General features: G+C 41.2%; 1 long non-coding RNA gene across 1 annotated transcript; it reads right to left on the bottom strand.

The window, feature by feature from the left end:
* Positions 1–13,174: 13,174 nt before the first annotated feature.
* On the bottom strand, positions 13,175–14,333 carry LOC143413046 (uncharacterized). The gene is made up of 3 exons (XR_013093604.1): positions 14,116–14,333; positions 13,697–13,792; positions 13,175–13,280 (listed from the first exon to the last, which is right to left on the bottom strand). It is a non-coding gene; the product is annotated as an uncharacterized LOC143413046 (long non-coding RNA).
* Positions 14,334–18,054: the final 3,721 nt, after the last annotated feature.

Below are 18,054 nucleotides of genomic sequence, written 5' to 3'. Positions count from 1 at the left end.
AAAGACTATTTCTGGAAGCCATGGGCTGAGTCATGCCTTAGAAAGATTATTTTTCTTTCCTTCCATTTTTTTCTCCTCCTAAAAGTCACCAATGGGAATAACACAGGACCTGTGGGATATGTTGTTTCTCTATTCTGATCTTTACCCGGTCCCTTCACTCCAGCCCTGAGATTTGTTCAGCTAAAGGTTTCTTTGTGTTTTACCCCATTATAGGGGACTTTTGGGGGGTTCTCTCCACCTTACAAATAAAATAAAATAACATGACTGTTGTAAGTTATATCAATAAATTGAAATGATCTGAGTTGTATTGAAACTGACCATAGGAAAATGGTAGAAAAAGGTTTACGTGTATGTGAATTTGAGATTCAATAACAGGGTTTCAACTGGTCAAACCAAAAGAAAAACAATTAAATAGAAGCTAAATAATAAAACAGATTTGTGAACAACACAAGGTCAGGAAAAAAATTAACCAAGTTCTAATAAAAATTACACCCCTATTCTGCCTTTAGCTTTTTTTATGAAGCCTTTTCTCATCACCTTTTCCAATGAAAAATGGCAATTAGGGCAATTAATTCCAGAGATTTGGAACTATAACTCCAAAGACCTGATCTCCATGTGTTTTAAAATGAGTGGCACCAGTACTGATCTCTGCTCTGAAGATCTAAGTGATCGGCTTTAAAAGTTAAAGCAAGAATTTTAAAACTGCCTTCTGGGGATTTTAAAACTGGAGAGATGTGACATCTTTACTGGAAAAAGTTAGGAGATGTGCAGCTGCATGTTGGAGACTTTGCCCAATTTAAAGAGGTTACCATCTTCAAATAGGTGCTAATTCCACCTTGGAGATAACACAACTTAACTTAGTAATATTCCTGATATTTAAAAAAAAATTAAGATCAAGTCAGCTTCCTGTAAGACAGAGAAGTTACATTAGCATGATTTAACATAAGAAGTTAGCATTGTTTAATCCCTGGGATGGCCCCATCCTCAGCAATGTCTCTTAAATTACCATTTAACAAGTTAAACAGGTATTTACATCATCAGATTTGTGTTTGAGTCTCAGTACAGAGTACAGAGATATCAGCAGCCTGCAACTGATATTCTGATAACCACAAACTGTTGAATTAATTACAAGTATTTTCACCAAACTCACCTATCTGAACTGGATTTCAAAATGTATCCTGTGTGTGTGTATGTGTGTGTGTGTGTGTGTGTGTCTCTCACTGTATACAGCTAGTGTTTCCCATGCCACATGTAGGTAAGAACATCTGTCTGTCCAGTTGTCAGTCTGTTTTCCATTCCCACCTGCCCCCTCAATGGTGACTGGGATCAAAGTAACCAGAGATACATGCTGTGATCTGCTAAATATCCACTGCAGATATGGATATTTTTTTTGTTACTAGCAGTATCAACACTTATGACTTAACATTCACTCATAGGTACCCCTCCCAATGCTCTTCCCTTCTACTGTGGAAACAATTCCCAGTTTGGACTTGATAGCCAGACAGCCTCTCTACTTTCAAGGTTGAACTTAAAACTTTCCTTTTTGTGACATGTATAGTTAGGGCTTTTTCAAGTGACCCTGAAAGATTTCATAGTTATGTTGCTATAGGCATGTCTTTCAATCTCCCTTAGTCTGTGGTTTGTCCTGTCTTCCTATTCTCTATTTTCCTTTTTTTTCCCAGTCACCCTCAAACAGTCTGGCTGTCCCTCCCTGAGCTTGGTTCTGCTGGAGGTTTCTTCCTTTTAAAAGGGAGTTTTTCCTGCCACAAAGTGGTTGCCCACAGGGAGTCGTTTGATTGTTGGAGTTTTCTGCAGAACACTGTCAGGTCTTTAACTATAAATTGCCTCGAGGTGACTGTTTGTGTGACTGGTGCTGTATAAATAAACCTGAATTGGGGAAGTTTGGGATTATTATTTACTTTGTGATTTTCTAATGGTTATTAATTCATTAATCTATTCCAAAAACATTTTTTAAAATTTCAATCAGAAGGTGCAGGCTTGATCTTTATTGTTGCTGTACATAATGTATGTGTTTTCTGTTGAAGTAGCCTATGTCATGTTGTGATAACCACAGGCATGTGATTACTGTGGTAGCAGTGTGCAGCATAAAATAGTATAAACATGAAATATAATATAATCATGTATATGCAACATATAATCTGTCATGATGGGAAAATATTCCTCTTCTTCTGCCCTTTTTCGCTGTGGTGTGCCCCAGGGCTCGGTATTGGGTCCTGTGTTGTTTTCTCTGTACATGTTGCCCTTGGGCTCCATTTTTGAAAAACATAATGTCTCTTTTCACTGCTATGCTGATGATATTCAAATCTACCTCCACTTGACTGGGGATCATCTTCACTACATCCTCTGTTTGATTGTCTGAGGGATGTCAAAGACTGGTTATCACGTAAATGAAAAGAAGACAGAAATTATTGTTTTTGATAGAAATATGCCTCTGGGACAACTGACTGGCACATTCGGGCCTGTTGCTAACCACCTCACTGATGCTGCTAGGAATCTTGGAGTTTTCATAGATAGTTCCTTCAAACTAGATAAACAGGTGTCTACTGTGGTAAAAACCAGCTTTCACCAACTACGCCTAATTTCTAAGGCTAAACCTTATATACCACACAAAGATCTGGAGAAACTCATTCATGCTTTCATCACTTCAAGACTGGATTATTGTAATTCTCTCTACTTGGGCCTACAATCTTCTCTTCTTCAGCGTTTGCAGCTGGTCCAAAATGCCGCTGCACGTCTCTTGACCGGCACTAGAAAGTACGATTCTATCACCCCTGTTCTGGCAAATTTACACTGGCTTCCTATTAAATACTGTGGGAGTATTTAGGGGGTGTTTTTTCTGCTATTTTAGTATCGGCATTATTAGTACATCAGAATCATATGACCAGCGTTGCATTGAACATTTATTGAAGCTTTTGACATTACATTAACATTTGTATTACAGTGATTGCTATAACCTCAGGTTAATCTTCTATTTACAGGTGCCAGAATAATCATATGATCTTTCATTGCAGGTGTAAACATGATCATCTCATACATGTTGCAGTTTGTTGCTCATTATAGAGTTGTGCTCAAGTTAATAAGGGTTAAAAGCTACAGTCAGCGCGAATGTCTGGCTGATCTATGGAGGGGAAAGGCTTCGAGCATGGAAGGCCGCACGCGCTTACACAACACTGATATCATGTTATTTTTTGTGATTTTACATTTAGTTATATCTTTTTGTTATGTTTTAAGTAGTCGCAGTTGATTAAACAACATTCATTTAATATTACATACTTGATTCAGAGCATTACACACTGATCGCCTTAACAAATCTGGAAATCCTTGTAGCTGCAATGTTGTGTCTCCACAGGGGACGGTTGGCTCCAGGAGAGAGGCGGGAGTCAGTGCCTGTCCTCAGGAAGGAGAGAATGTTCCTTTGCTGTGTCAAATAACTGTCAATATTGATTGTATTGTACCTGTCTTACGCATGAGGGGGCGTTCTAATACCCTGATTTCATAAAATTATTGTGATGTGGTTTTTGAGGTGAGATCTGATGCTGTCTGCGTACGGTGTCCATCTCCCACGCGTGTGATCATTAAAATCATCGTTTGACTCAACCCGGCCGGACCAGTGTTGTTATTTTGGTTTTTCCTCTTGTATCCATCCCCAATATTTGAATCCGTAACAATACCGAATTGATTTTAAAATTTTATTGTTTACTTATAAAATCCTAAATAATATGGCACCTGACTACCTAGCTGATCTCCTCTGTCTGTATAGCCCTAAGAGAGCACTACGATCATCGGGCCAACTGCTCTTAGTGCAACCTAGGTCTCTGCTGAAGACCAGAGGAGGCCGTGCCTTTGCTGCACCCAGGTTATGGAATACTCTTCCTCTTCATATTCAGTCTTTTAAATCACGTCTAAAAACGTATTTGTTTAACCTGGCATTCAAGGCGAATTAGGGTAATTTACATCTGGCTTTGCATTTAGATTATGTAATTATTTTATTTTTATTTATATCTGTAATTTATATTTTATATTGTGATTTTTATCTGTATCATGATTTTACTGGAAAGCACTTTGGTGTACTTCGGTCTTTAAAAATGTGCTATATAAATACATTTTGACTGATTTTTGATTTTGATAATCGTGTTTCCACAGGACTCTGTGTAGTCCATGACTCAGTAGCTTGTAGAACCACCTTTAGCAGCAACAACTTGATGTATTTATTTTCTGTGTGGCTGTGTGAGTCACTCACAGTGTTGGGGAGTAACGGAATACATGTACTGCCGTTCCGTTACAGTTACCGTTTAAAAAGGTGGTATTTAGAATACAGTTACTTTGTTGAAATAAATGGATTACACGGCGGTACTTTCCTGTTTTATACTGTGGCGGATCAGGACTGTTTGGGTTTTGTTTGACAGCTACGTTCTGTTGTTCCAGGTGGCAGCGTTACGGTTGCCATGGGCTCTTTCTCTGTGGGTTTCCTGGGTGAGAGAGCGCCTTTTTGTTGTTGTTGTTGTTGTGCTAAGCTAATAGGGAGAATGTAGCATCATGGGCAGTGTAGTCCGTGCTGCTGGGAGAATGGACTGCCGTACCCGTTATGTGTCTGTGAGCGCGAGGAGGGAGAAAACGGCCAGTGGAAAACTAGGAGTTATCATTGAGCAGAAACAGGAGCTGGAAGCATGTAAATATAATAATAACCACTGCAGCCAAGAAGAGTGCCTGACGAGCCCAGTTGTAAGTAAGCTATTAAGACTCGACTGTACGCTGTGTTCGTGTTTTCCTCCAAAACAATAAGTTCCGTTGAAGCAGCCTTTCAACGCCTCTCTCTGTTTCTCGCTAGCAAAATTGACCCAGACAACGAAGTAAAGCTATTTTTCGGCTACGAACTCGGAGCCCGACATATTAGCCAGAGGTCCCTTTAATATGGTTCGGAGCCGCGGACCTTCAGTAACAGTCATAAATCACAGCAATACTCTCATTGAGTAACGTAACGGAATACGTTACAGAATACATTTTGGGGCATGTAATCTGTAATCTGTAATGGAATACATTTTAAAAGTAACCTTCCCAACACTGGTCACTCATATAGGAATTTTAGTCCACTTCTCTTTACAATGTTGCTTCAGTTCAATGATGGTTGCAGATGCTGCGGTGCTTTGGATCATTGTGCGGTTCATGGCTTTAGCTGTCAGACAGACGGCTTCACATTTAGCTCTAGAATACTGTGATCAGCTCATTGGCAGCAAGGTGTCGAGTTCCTGTGGCTGTAAAGCAAACCCAAATCATCACGCCTCCACCACCATGTTTGATGGTGTACAGATGGTGTCCTGATATGCCGTGTTTTGTTTTCTTTGATCATGGTGTTGTGTATTGTGGTCCAACATCTCCACTTTGGTCTCATCTGTCCAACACACATTGTTCCAGAAGTCTTGTGGTTTGTTCAGATGTAACTTTTCAAAGCTAGGTTGTGCTGCCGTGTTCTTATCAAGGACGATTTCTCCTGGTCGCTCTTCCAAACTTGTATAATTTTCTTGTTCTGTCATGAACTAACATTTAACATGCTAACGAAGGCCTGTAGTGTCTCACATGTAGCTCTTGAGTTTTTTGCAATTTCACTGATCGGTTTTCATGGTCTGAGCGTGGGGTGAGTTTCCTGGCATGTCAAGAGCAGCCAAGTGCATTTGATTAGCAATGCCTGGCTGCTATTAACTCTCCTAATTCCTGTTGAGGCAGTAAGGGTATGCTTCATTTTTCACAGGACTGCATAGTCCTTTGTTTTCCAGCTTGTATTCTTTGCTCATTTGTATAACTGCCATGCTTTCTTTGCTTGCATTTGTCTTTTCCTTCCTAGCGTGTGTGTATTCCTCATGTTTGTTTTGCTAGTTGGTGTTCTTTGTTATTTATTGTTTGTTTGTTTTTAGGTTTCCTCATGTGTATTTGTTCATTCAAAGTTATCTCCTTGTGTGCGAGCTCTTGTACTGTTTTTGGACTTTGCTCTATCCTCAGCACCTTCCTGTCTTGTTTGCCAAAACCGCTCCCGGGCGATGAAAGTTTCAGTGCTTGAATATTACTTTACCTTCAGGTGTGTTTCGTTTCTTCCTTAGGCCCCATTTTTGTTTCACTAATGATAACTCAGGAACAATGCATAGAAGGTAATTAAAACCATATTAAGCACACATTTGAATATTAATGAGGTAAATTAAGAGTATTATGATCACGTGAGTTTTGGCCATGGAGATCGCACAGAGACATAAGGCAGTCCTTCTTGTTAACTTTGGTTTGAAAGTCAGCATAGTCCTGAAAGAAGGACATGTGCACACCCATGTGTATGTGTGTGTATGTGTGCACATGTGTGTGTGTGAGAGACAGCTCTATCAGCAGGCAGCCTCATTTATCTATATTTATGAAGGCAGGGTCCGGTCACCCCTTTCTTCTCTCTTACACTGAAGCTGAGAGAAAAACAGTGCAATGACTCATCACACACTCCTCCACCTGCAGAGATCCAGAGAGGATGAACAAGCTTCCCTGATGACCAGTGAAGGACAGCGTGTAATGGCTTTTTCATTGAAGAAAACGGCTTGCTGTTGTTGAGGATGACAGCTTATCACGAATCACATTACGATCAAATACTTGAACCTTTATTGGCCAGAGACACACTGAATTATGATATTGAACAGCCTCCTTTTGTTGCTTTCAGTGAGCGTCCAGGTTGGAAAGCAGCTACTCGTCTCACAGGCCAGAGTGCAGAAATATTTTGTGTGGCCTCAGGGTATATCTAATGACTTTATCGATCCTTTGAGTTTTATGTTCCTGTGCTGTGGACAGAATCATTAGGGTCTTTTCGGATTGGTTATCTGTCCCACGCTTGTGGATGTGCTATGTTTTAAAAGTCTTGAGGGAATTTGTTCAGATTTGGCAAAGACATTCATTGGATGACAAAGATGATTTGAGGACAGCTGTTAAAGTTGTTAAAGTTGTTAAAGGTCAAGGTCACTGTGGCGTTATCACGTTTTAAGACAAATAAATAGACACGCTAAAAATGCATTTCACACAAAAGTTAATTGGATGAAATATTACTGTGATATCGTTTTGGCATTGTGGTTTTTTTTAGGTCATTGTATGTTTTGCAACTTGATCTGTATAGTTTCCAATAAGATCGACTATTGTAGATAAATGTAGCGAAGTTAGAAGAAGAAGATTTTTTTTTTTAAATCTTGGTAGATTAAACAAAAATGTATTTAATGAGATTTTTCCAATGCCTGACTAAAGCTGGCAAGGAAACAAAAAAAATTGTCTGCAGTTTGTGGAAAATTGTTTATTTATAGAAGTGTAAATGGAAAACTAAATGGAAACTTCAGAACCTCCAGTCCATCTGGTCTTCTAGCAGAGCCCTGGGAGTTTGAGGGTTTGTCAAAGTATTTTAGCTGTTTCTAGGTCTGCCTGTCAAATGCGGTCTTCTGCTCCATGTCAGCCACCACTATGTCTGGTTGATTAACCAGCAGCTGATTGTCTGTCTGGAACTTCCACAGGATTTAGCCCTGCTATTCTTAACCATCTTTTGTGGGATTCCCCATCAGGACTTGGAGACTTCGAGTCCATACGTGCCGAAGATATTTCTGTACATTAGTCCAACCATTTGGTTGTGACTTTCACTGTACAATGTCCCATCTTATATTCTGCTACTATGTGCCGGATAGTCTCCGGTGTAGCTTTTCATAGTCTGCAATTTGGGTCCTGTCGGCTGTGGCAGACTCGTTCCTCTATGGCTCTGGTGCTTGAGGCCTGTTCTTATGTTGTCATGATCAGAGCCTGTACTGTCCTCTAAGCCACCCCTTTTTAGCCACTTGTAGGATTTCTTTATGTCAGCCACTTTCTCTAGCTGTCAATGGAAGATCCTATGTAGGGACTTGGTTGCCCATTAGAGGTTCCTCCACCTGTTCCTCATCACAGTCTGTCTTCAGCAGCCTTCGGTATTCTTAAAGCAGCTCATCTCAGGGGCCGTCTTTCTGATGTATTTGCAGATGCTCTGATTTTCATCCTCTGTGTGTGTGTGTGTGTGTGTGTGTGTGTGTGTGTGTGTGTGTGTGTGTGTGTGTGTGTGTGTGTGTGTGTGTGTGTGTGTGTGTGTGTGTGTGTTCCTGTCTAGCTATCTTTGTGAGGATGAAAATTTGCATTCTACTATACTTGTGAGAACCAACAGTCACTTGTGAGGACACACACACCGGTCCTCACAAATCTTAAGGGCTTTTTGAGGCTCAAAATGTGGTTTTAATGTCAGGGTTACAATTAGGTTACGGTTAGGCATTCATTTTTAATGGTTAGGTTAAGGGGCTAGGGAAAGCATTATGACAATGAAGGACCTCACTAAGATAGCTGAATGTGTGTGTGTGTGTGTGTGTGTGTGTGTGTGTGTGTGTGTGTGTGTGTGTGTGTGTGTGTGTGTGTGTGTGTGTGTGTTGCTTCTACTTCCCCACACCACTCTTGTGCGCCATTCTCCAAAATGTCCTTTTCTTCTAAAAATAAAGAAAAATCAAAGCACTGATGCATTCAAACTCCTACAGGTCCATGATCTAAAATTATGTTTTTAGGTATACAGCACATTACTGGAGCCTGGATTATTATAAATTATTCAATACAGCCTTTTCAAATTAAAGGAGTTTAGAAAGTCTGGATGCAATAACCCAGGGGAACCAAGAGCCTCCTTATGTGACAGCCACTGACCTCTCCACACACTTTGAGGTAGACAGTAGAGATGGACCGATCCGATATTACGTATCGGTCCGATACTGACCTAAATTACTGGATCGCATATCGGAGAAAAATTAAAAATGTAATCCGATCCATTAAATATCACGAAAGCACCTCACAAAACTTGCAACACGCTGTAACTCACCTCAGAACGTTAGCACTCGGAGCAGTATGCATCACGTGATAGAGCGGCTGTGGCATGCGGGACCTGTCGGTGGTCTGGATAGCATGTGGAGCTTCGCTAGCAACCCGGCATTTCATCTCCGACAAAGTTATCCCCGAGAGAAGTACAGCAAGTGTGTAAGTCCATCTCTGAATGTTTGTAAAGCATTCCTGCGTTAAGCTTAATGAGCGACTGCCTCTCGCTCTCCGGCTGCTACTTCAATCATGAAACTGCTTAACGATCAGCTGATCGGCTTTTCTGTCGCGAGTCCGTGTCTCTTGTTTGCTTTTGGCCCACTTTGCACCAGAAAGAGGAAACCAGCGGCTGAACAACAGCAGCACGTTTAAGCTTGATCAGCTGTTGTTAGAATGTATTTAATATTACTTTCTACTCGAGGATCTTTTTCTACGTAGCTGACGCTGGTAACTGTGCAGGGGCGGATCTAGCAAAGTTTAGCCAGGGGGGCCGATAGGGCATTAACAGGGAAAAGGGGGCACAAAGACCTACTTTTCTTTCTTATTCTCATTTAAAATGTCTCGCTTTTAATTATTTAATATTTATCTGAATCTTACACCTAAAGTTTTAATCTGATGTAAAATGTATAGAAGTCCATTACTGCATATAGTAACTGTTAAGTCTAATATACCCTAGTAAGCTATAGTACTTTTTCCTTTGGGAAGGTACCATCTGTGCAGTCTGCAATTTTGTTGAAGAAAGATGTTGAATCTATTTAATATTTCTTGAAAAAGAATTGATTTCTGTGCATTTTTTTCCACACTGCATCAAATTAAGGTTGATTACGTCGATTAAGCATCATGAGGTGGAGCGTGAGGGGTGGTTCCCTATTTTTTATTTATTTATTTTTGTTGTTGCTGGGAGTTGGAACCCTATTAGTTAGGTTGCTTAATATTTATGCTAAGTACTCTTTAAAATACCAGAATAGGGAGGATGGTGTAGGTTTAAGTTTATTAGATTGATTAGTATTGCTGAACTATGAAATATTTTTTTTTGCATACAGGTATAACAGAATAGCTTTAGTGTAGTTGTTGTTTTAAACTTGAGTATGAACTTATACAAAATTCAGCAAGATATTTAAAAAAACTGTTTTGTTGATAAAAAAAAAAAAAAAAAACAACCACTATATCGGATTCATATCGGTATCGGCAGATATCCAAATTTATGATATCGGTATCGGACATAAAAAAGTGGTATCGTGCCATTTCTAGTGGACAGTAGACAGTCTATCCAGGGTCTACTCTAAAATGAACAAAATCAGCCAAAAATACACTTACTGCCACTTCATATAACCGAAAAAGCAGGTATATTTAAATTTTAATGCATTTTTGTCTCCAAATTCTGCATGTCTACATTTTTTTAGACATTTCTTTTTTTAATTAGTGAGTGATGGTTTACCTGTAATTGCATTTCATACATAACGTAGGCATCTTCATTACCATCTTCTTCATCTCACTGTCTTTCACAGTCTTTAATAAATTCAAATCAATGTGACACTATTAAATATGATTTAATGAGGCACCGTCTGATGAGGCGATGTTAAACAGATGGTTTTACAATCCCATCAGCGAGGAAACATCTGGCGCAGTGTCTGCTTTCTCATCCCACCGATCACTGTCTGAATGTTGGCAGAGAGCTGATGAGAAGATGAAACAGAGTCACGCGAGCCATGGCATCTGCGTGAGCAGAGATGCTAGCATGAGATGGAGTCATCATGGTAGCTGGTCAACCGTCGGCCAAAATCCTGCACGTCTGAAATGCAACAACAAAAATCCACCTGTGTATTAATTCTAAATAGAAAAGTAGAACTAGTGCTTTCTATTTATCAGTCACGCTCCGATGGATGCAACAGAGAGCAATTTGGAGTATTTTGCCCAAGGATATTTGGCACACAGCCTGGAGCAGCCAAGGATCAAACCACCAACCTTCTGATTAGTAGGTGACATGCTCTACCTCCTGAGCTACAACCTCCTCCAAAACGGGGAAAACTGTAGCTCATACTCTGCGAGTTTAAATCATTATACAATTAGATCCAATAGAAGTTCAGACTTTCAGTTTGTTTGCCACTTTTTTCAGCTGTTCCTCTCTTCTGTACTTTTTACTTTTTTCCTGGGTTTGATCTGTCCTAACACTTCTTTGTCACAACAGGGTTGTTTAGATGTTTTCTACCAGTCTGCTCTTCTTGTTCTTGAATCTTGTAACCCAATTCATTCATGAAGATGTCTTTTGAACGTAGACTATAGACTGTAGATATGTTTAGCTTGGTTTTATTACAAGTTTTTCTCACAACCATGGAAATAATGTAATCATACACTTTGTTGTTTTGTGTGGTCTGTCATGGATTGCTGTGTGGCAGGCAGGATGAGGACCCAATCGCAAAACTCACAGACTCAGGGGATGAACTCAAAAAGCAGCTTTATTGCTGACAAAAGATGACCGGAAATACAAAACTAAACTGGGAAAAACTAACATAAAGCTCACCAAGGAACACAGGGGAATCACACATAACATGAGGGAGAACGCGACCCAGAACTGAGGGAGACGCAGACATAAATACACAGAGGGTTAACGAGGGAAGTAGGAGCACATGGGGAACACAGGTGACACTGATAATCATAACGAGACATGGCAGGAGTGAACACAACACTGACGGGAGACGGGCGAAGTAAAACAGGAAGTACAGAGGTTCAGACAGGAGGAGAGAGAGCGCAGGGAGAACACAGACATAACGGGCTGGGGAAAAACATAGAATAAACACAAAGAGAGACGAGGGCTCATGAATACCCACACTGTAAAAAAGAAAAAGTTGAGAAAACTTTAAATTTCAAGGCAACATGATGCAAGAGATTTTTGAGTTTTCTCAACTTCTGCCAACTGTAGTTGACTTAACTAATATTTTCATGTTCTGCCAACTTGGATCTACTTGTTCACCTAATTAGGATAATCCTGTAAGTCTAACAAAGAAATTCTGGTTTTAATGCCATGCATTTCTGCCTTCACCAAACAAAGATATTCCTGTTGAATTAACATACAATTATTCCCTCCAAGGCCATGTATTCCTAAATTCACCAAACACAGATATTCTTGTTGAATAATCATACAATTCTTACTCCAGTGAGTTGAAAATTTACCAATATTAATAAAGAAAAATGTATGCTGTTATCGTACTTGAAAAAACACTCAAACAGATATAGAATAAAACAAAGCACAACTGAATGTTATGTAAAAACGTATTCATTTTTTTCAACAGTGCTTTCAGTATATTTCAGAAGGTCATGGGCAGTGGGGTGAATTTCTGTAAAAAAGCAAACAAACAGAAAAAAACGTGTTGCCAGTTTCTTTAGGGTGCTTTGAGCACCCCAGCAGAGACATTAAAATTCCAGAGTCCAGAAAAAAAGAAAAGTGTCCAGCAGCTTAGTCATTCACGTTCACACCCTGACTGTCCTGTAAAAGCTTAACTTAACTATTGCACACTAAATAGGGTAGTGCAACAAACAATTGCCTATGTACCCAGACATTGACATTTTACATGGGCTTACGATGATGAACTACAGAAGTCAAAAGTCATTAGAAATGTTACCATCAATGAACAGCGAACTATCAGGTAAAATACCAGTTCCATGCTTCAGGTGGAGTGAAAAACACTATAACAAATCTTTTAAAATCCTACAAGACAAAATTTCACCATAGATTCTCAATAATACAGATTCATCTGACTAATATTTACATTTCAAATAATCACTTATTCACTTCACCTTCATATTGACCGACCAGGTCAAAATGAACCATTCTGTTTTGACTGTTCCTTCTTTTCTCCCTTCTTCCTTTCCTCCCTCTTTCCTTCACTTATTCCTAATTAATTTTAACAGTTCAAACACTAAATATGCAACTCTTTGTAACAGGTGAACGATTATATAGAGGGAAAGGGGTTGAACTACTGTTTTTTTTTTTTTGTTTGTTTTTTTTACATGACTCTACAATGCACTTGAACATGTTTAAGAACAAGTTAAACTCATGTCTGGCTTCCCCATTAACAGACACAGCAAAAGCTTTGTTTTTAGAGACCTTATGCGCTGTGAGCATCGAGAGCCACCGAGTTCAAAAAAGATGCCCTGAATTGCTTCAAAGGTAAACTCATCTGCTTTGGATAATCAATGTTGAGGGCATACAGAAGGCCAAAGAGGTATGCCAAGGCAGTAGAGAGGTCTGGAATGTTATGTAGCACGATGTCCCCTTCCAACACAACAGCCTGTTCTCAAACAGAAGTATTGGCATCATCATCTTGCAGGATGGTCAGGATGGCAACTGATGCACCGTTCAACACTGGTTCCAAAATGTCAGTGTCCTGAAGAGAAGAAAAGTAAAATATGAATTATTGAAAGCTAAGAAAAATTAAAGACAAAGTACATTTCTAAAGATCTTAACTTTAACCTCTATACCATGATGCTCATTTGACTCATGGAGGTTTTAAAAAGAAAAAGCTTATTTTCCTTTAATTAACGGCACAATATCTTTCACCAACCAACCTTGTGCTTGTGATGAGTTTTGTACAAAAATATTTTCTGCTGTTGAACTCCCACTAAAAATGCCCAGGTGCTCCTCAGCAGAAAAAAAAGCAGCGAGAGTTATGACAACTGCAATCCTCACCATAAAATTATCTGGACTGCACTGAGGAAGTGGACATTTCCATTTTGGATTAAATCATCTTTTAAAAACATCTCATAGCAATTAGTTTTGCTTGCATTACTTTTTTGTACTTACTAAGCACTTCAGGAAAACCTGTGTTGCATCCTCTCCGAGGAAAATGGGCAGGCCTCTCAGTGCTGCTGTCTTTCGGTGGGACACAATGTCAGATATCTAAAGAGTATTCAGTGGAAAACAAGCATTTAAATTAGTATAGTAACATGGTGTACCTACACACAATGCAAAATCAGAACTCTTATAGTAATGAAAATAAAATACAGATCAGGCCCAGCAACATGTAAAACTTAAAAAAACAAAACACCATTTTAACGATTTTACTTTCTTTTTACAAATTAAATAAAATACCGCCAAATAAAAACAAAGTAATGACTGATGACATTCATTTCCATTGATGTGTTTTGGCTGAAGCCAACATTTTTTTCTGTTATGACCAAGGTATACTCTCTTCTAAAAATGTCAGGTAAAGGAGCACTTACCTGTTCATCAAGTTTATCCAAGATGTCTTCCATGTCCTCACCAAGAGCTCCCTTCTTAGACCGGTATAGTTTCAGCAGGCCAGGCACAAATTTGTCGAGGGATGCATTGAACGTCCCCAGGAGGTCTTTGCTTGTGATCCGATGAAATTCTTCAGATATCTAAACAAGACAATAACCAAAATATTGCCATTTATTCAGCACAGAAAATTTCTGGGTAGCTGCCTTGTACAGTCTGCACCATGTTGTATGCCTGACTGTGTTATCAACCGCAAAATCTACTTCAAAAGTCTCTCATGAATACACATTTTTCACAGGAATAGAAACACCCTCCACAAAAAACAGTATCAATATGCAAATACATATTATGTTCACACTGAAATGTGGAATTTTTGTGGATTTTTACTATTGAGTGTGACCTTGAGAGGTGTGATCGTAATGCTCCAGGTGTTTTAAATACACATACACAGTCTGTGTGAATGCATGGCCAATGTGCACCTTGTCCGTGATGAAGGCGGAAATGTTTCAAAAGCTTGTGAATTTGCAAAATCGGCATTGCATGAAACCCACCCCTGAAACACAAGAGACATAGTCAATTTTGCCAAAAGCACTTTTGCAATGGGATAAAACATCCATATCTAACACACAGAAGGAATCCATAGATGCAGGAGCTGAATACATCAACAAGCCAAAACCAGAGACATCATGAAAAAAATATGTAAGGAATCATATTAACTTACATATAACCACTTGTCTACTATATCAAGTATATGATTGATAACATACATGACATGTAACATAAATGCAAGCTTGAATTCAAACATTTGTTTTGTTACTATGTTAAAAAAAATGCAATAACTCTAGAAAAAATAATACTATCTGTAACACAATATACATCAACAACACACAATCATTCCTTAAATATTGTCTCCTTCCCCATTATGTAAAAAGCTCTGAAAATGTAGCAATCTTATAATATAGAGCATGAAGTACAACTTTAATTTGCGTGTGACAATTAACTTACAGTACATTAGGCAATCTTACACCAGCTGACAAACTGTCAAGTCAGCTTTAAACATTACTTTAAAGTAACAGTGCTATTGAAAAAGTGAAAAAACAATATTAGACAATATGCAAGTTACTTATATCACTGTCATATAATTGGCGCACATATCCTACACCGACCCATGAACACGTCTCCATGACAACGCGTGCTTGGCCCAGTTTGTTGTCAAGGTTAACATAACGTTTTCATGCAAAGATAACATTGAAACTGGTTACAAAACGGGTAATAAGCTAATAAGTTTTACCATGGCAGAAGTGCTGTAAAAAGCCAGTGTGAGATACCGTCATTTAGTGATGTCTGTCTAAATATCAGAGTGTTTAACATTAAACATTACTTTTTGCGCTGGGCCACTACTCTGAGCTAAAACCTTCAGAGGCTTGTTGTAGCCCGATTACGACACAGCGGCGCCACGAAGGCTGCCCAAATTCATAGTGGACTCCTCTAAATGTGTCCGAGAAATACGTCCTCCTTACAATAAGCATCACTTAAAATGTTTGCAATATTGAAACATTTCAATATAATGTAGAAAAAAAACGAGAAAAAAAAAGTACGGATCGGACTCCCCGATCCTTATTGCGCATGTGCAAATTCTACCTGTGGAATTAGTTTTAATATTACTCTTTCTGGGTCACAAAATAAACTTTTAAGATATTTTCAGGCGTTAATGTAGCTGTGTAAATTGCTAATATCTGTTCAGTTTATTAAGACAACATATGCTTGCAAAAGCGCTCCGACGTTTTCGGAGACGTCTGTTACCCACCAGCTCGATAGCTAGCCGGGGGGAAATCAATTAAGTCACTTAGATAACTTAAAAATGCTATTGTTGGCCTTTTTCAGTGTTTTACTAGTTCCATCCTCCCGGGTCCTCAGGAGGATGCAGCCTAGGCGCTTGTAGAAAATCTTAATAACACATGTAGTTAGCTTACCTGCTAGGGTAAATGGTCGGAGCTCCAGCACCTGTCCAAAAGAATTATACACTCCAACTGCAGAAGTGAAAATCCTCAATGGTCGAAAAATTGCAATTTACATCCAAATCTAGCCACGATGGTTCAAATTTTCTTAGGAGGTTTTTAGTCTAGAACACATGGTAAACCACTATCACACAGCTCAGGTCTGCTCAGGCTCAGTTGAAAGTTCGTTTGGTTTAGTTCAAACTTGTTCAGACCACATGTGCCAGTCATCTACGGGGTTTCCCACTGGTTCCCAACTTGACTCAGAAACTCTGCTCAAAAGTTGATAATCTTTGTTATGCTGTCTAGAAAATCTTAGTTAGGACAACAATGAAAGAAATTTGTTGGGTAGACAAGCTTTTTTAGGTTGTAAATGGAAAGTTTTATTTCTAAGTCAGTTTAATTTAAAAACTTTAGTGAAATCAACAATTGCTAGTTATCGTTTTTACAGTGCAGAGGGGCACACAGGGGGTAAGAGTCATGAAGGGAAAACACTTGGGGAACAACACACCAGGGCAACTCAGGAAACATGGCCTAAATAAGGAACAAAATACAAAAATACATGAGAACTAAGAATACTGGGCCAACATGGCCCAGGACCATGACATCACCCCCCCCCCCCCCCCCCCCCCCCCCCTCAAGGGCTGGCCCCCGACAGCCCAAACCCGAGAACCGAAAGACAAGAAAAAAAAGGAACAACCCACCCAGGGGGACCAGGATGGAGGGAACGAAACCAAACAAAAGACAAGGAGCACGAGAACAAAACTGAGTCCACAAATACACAAAACAGGGCAAAACAGGGAAGCAAATGTCCAAAGAGGTCAGAAGGTCAACCCGGGAGGTGACAGCGCAACAGTTCAGTTCGGCTGTTCCGGGGGCCGGCCACGTGTAAAGTGGCAGTGGCAGCAGAGCAGGTCCGGAGGCCGGCCGCGGGGAAGACTGCGGCGGCTGTAGAGCGGGTCCGGAGGCCGGCCGCGTGGAAGACAGCGGCGGCGAAGGAGACGACGGAGCAGTTCAGGGGGCGTGGAAGACAGCGGCGGCGGCGGCAAAGGAGACGACGGAGCAGTTCAGGGGGCCGGCCGCGCGGAAGGCAGCGGCGGCTCTCCAGTGTCAGGCGTACTGGCCGAGGCCCGGTGGGCACAGGACCAGTCGAGGCAGGACCAGACGAGGCAGGACCAGACGGACCAGACGAGGCGGGACCAGGCGGTGGCGTGGCAGCCACAGGCGAAGCGGGGGCCGGACCAGGCGAAGCGGGGACCGGACCAGGCGAAGCGGAAGCAGATGCTGGAGCTGGACCAGGCGAAGACGAGGCTGAAGCAGATGCTGGAGCTGGACCAGGCGAAGCTGAGGCGGAGGCCGGACCAGGCGAGGATGCAAACTCTGATGAAGCTGGACCAGGCGAAGACGGGGCCGGACCAGGCGAAGACAGGGCCGGACCAGGCGAAGACGAAGACCCGGCGGCGGCCGGACCAGGCGGAGCTGCAGAGGCTGGACCAGGCGACGGCGAGGCGGCCGCAGGTGGCAGCTGGACGGGCTCCTCGGGCCCTCCAGCCGACGTGGCGTGGGGCTGAACGGGCCCCTCGGACCCCCCAGCGGAGACAGGAGGCTGAACAGGCCCCTCGGACCCTCCAGCGGAGACAAGGAGGTGCTGGCCGGGCTGACCGGAGCCACCAGCGGAGACGAGGAAAGGCTGGAGAGCTTCTCCTGAACCCCCAGCGGAAACGGATGCAGAACCAGCAGGTGCGGGGACCTCTGGCTCAGCGGACGCTAACTGTGGCGGCACAGGGCACGCAGTCGGCTTAGGATGCAACGGCTGGGGCTGTGCAGGGCAAACAGTCTGTCCAAAGTGTGTCAGCACCACGCAGTCCCCAGCTGGCGGAGAAAGCTCACCAAAGCTTCCAGCTGAGGTGGGCAGTGTCTGAATGG

Source organism: Maylandia zebra, linkage group LG16 (genome assembly GCF_041146795.1).
Source record: "Maylandia zebra isolate NMK-2024a linkage group LG16, Mzebra_GT3a, whole genome shotgun sequence".
NCBI lineage: Eukaryota > Metazoa > Chordata > Actinopteri > Cichliformes > Cichlidae > Maylandia > Maylandia zebra.
This window is presented reverse-complemented; position numbering and strand designations above follow the sequence as displayed.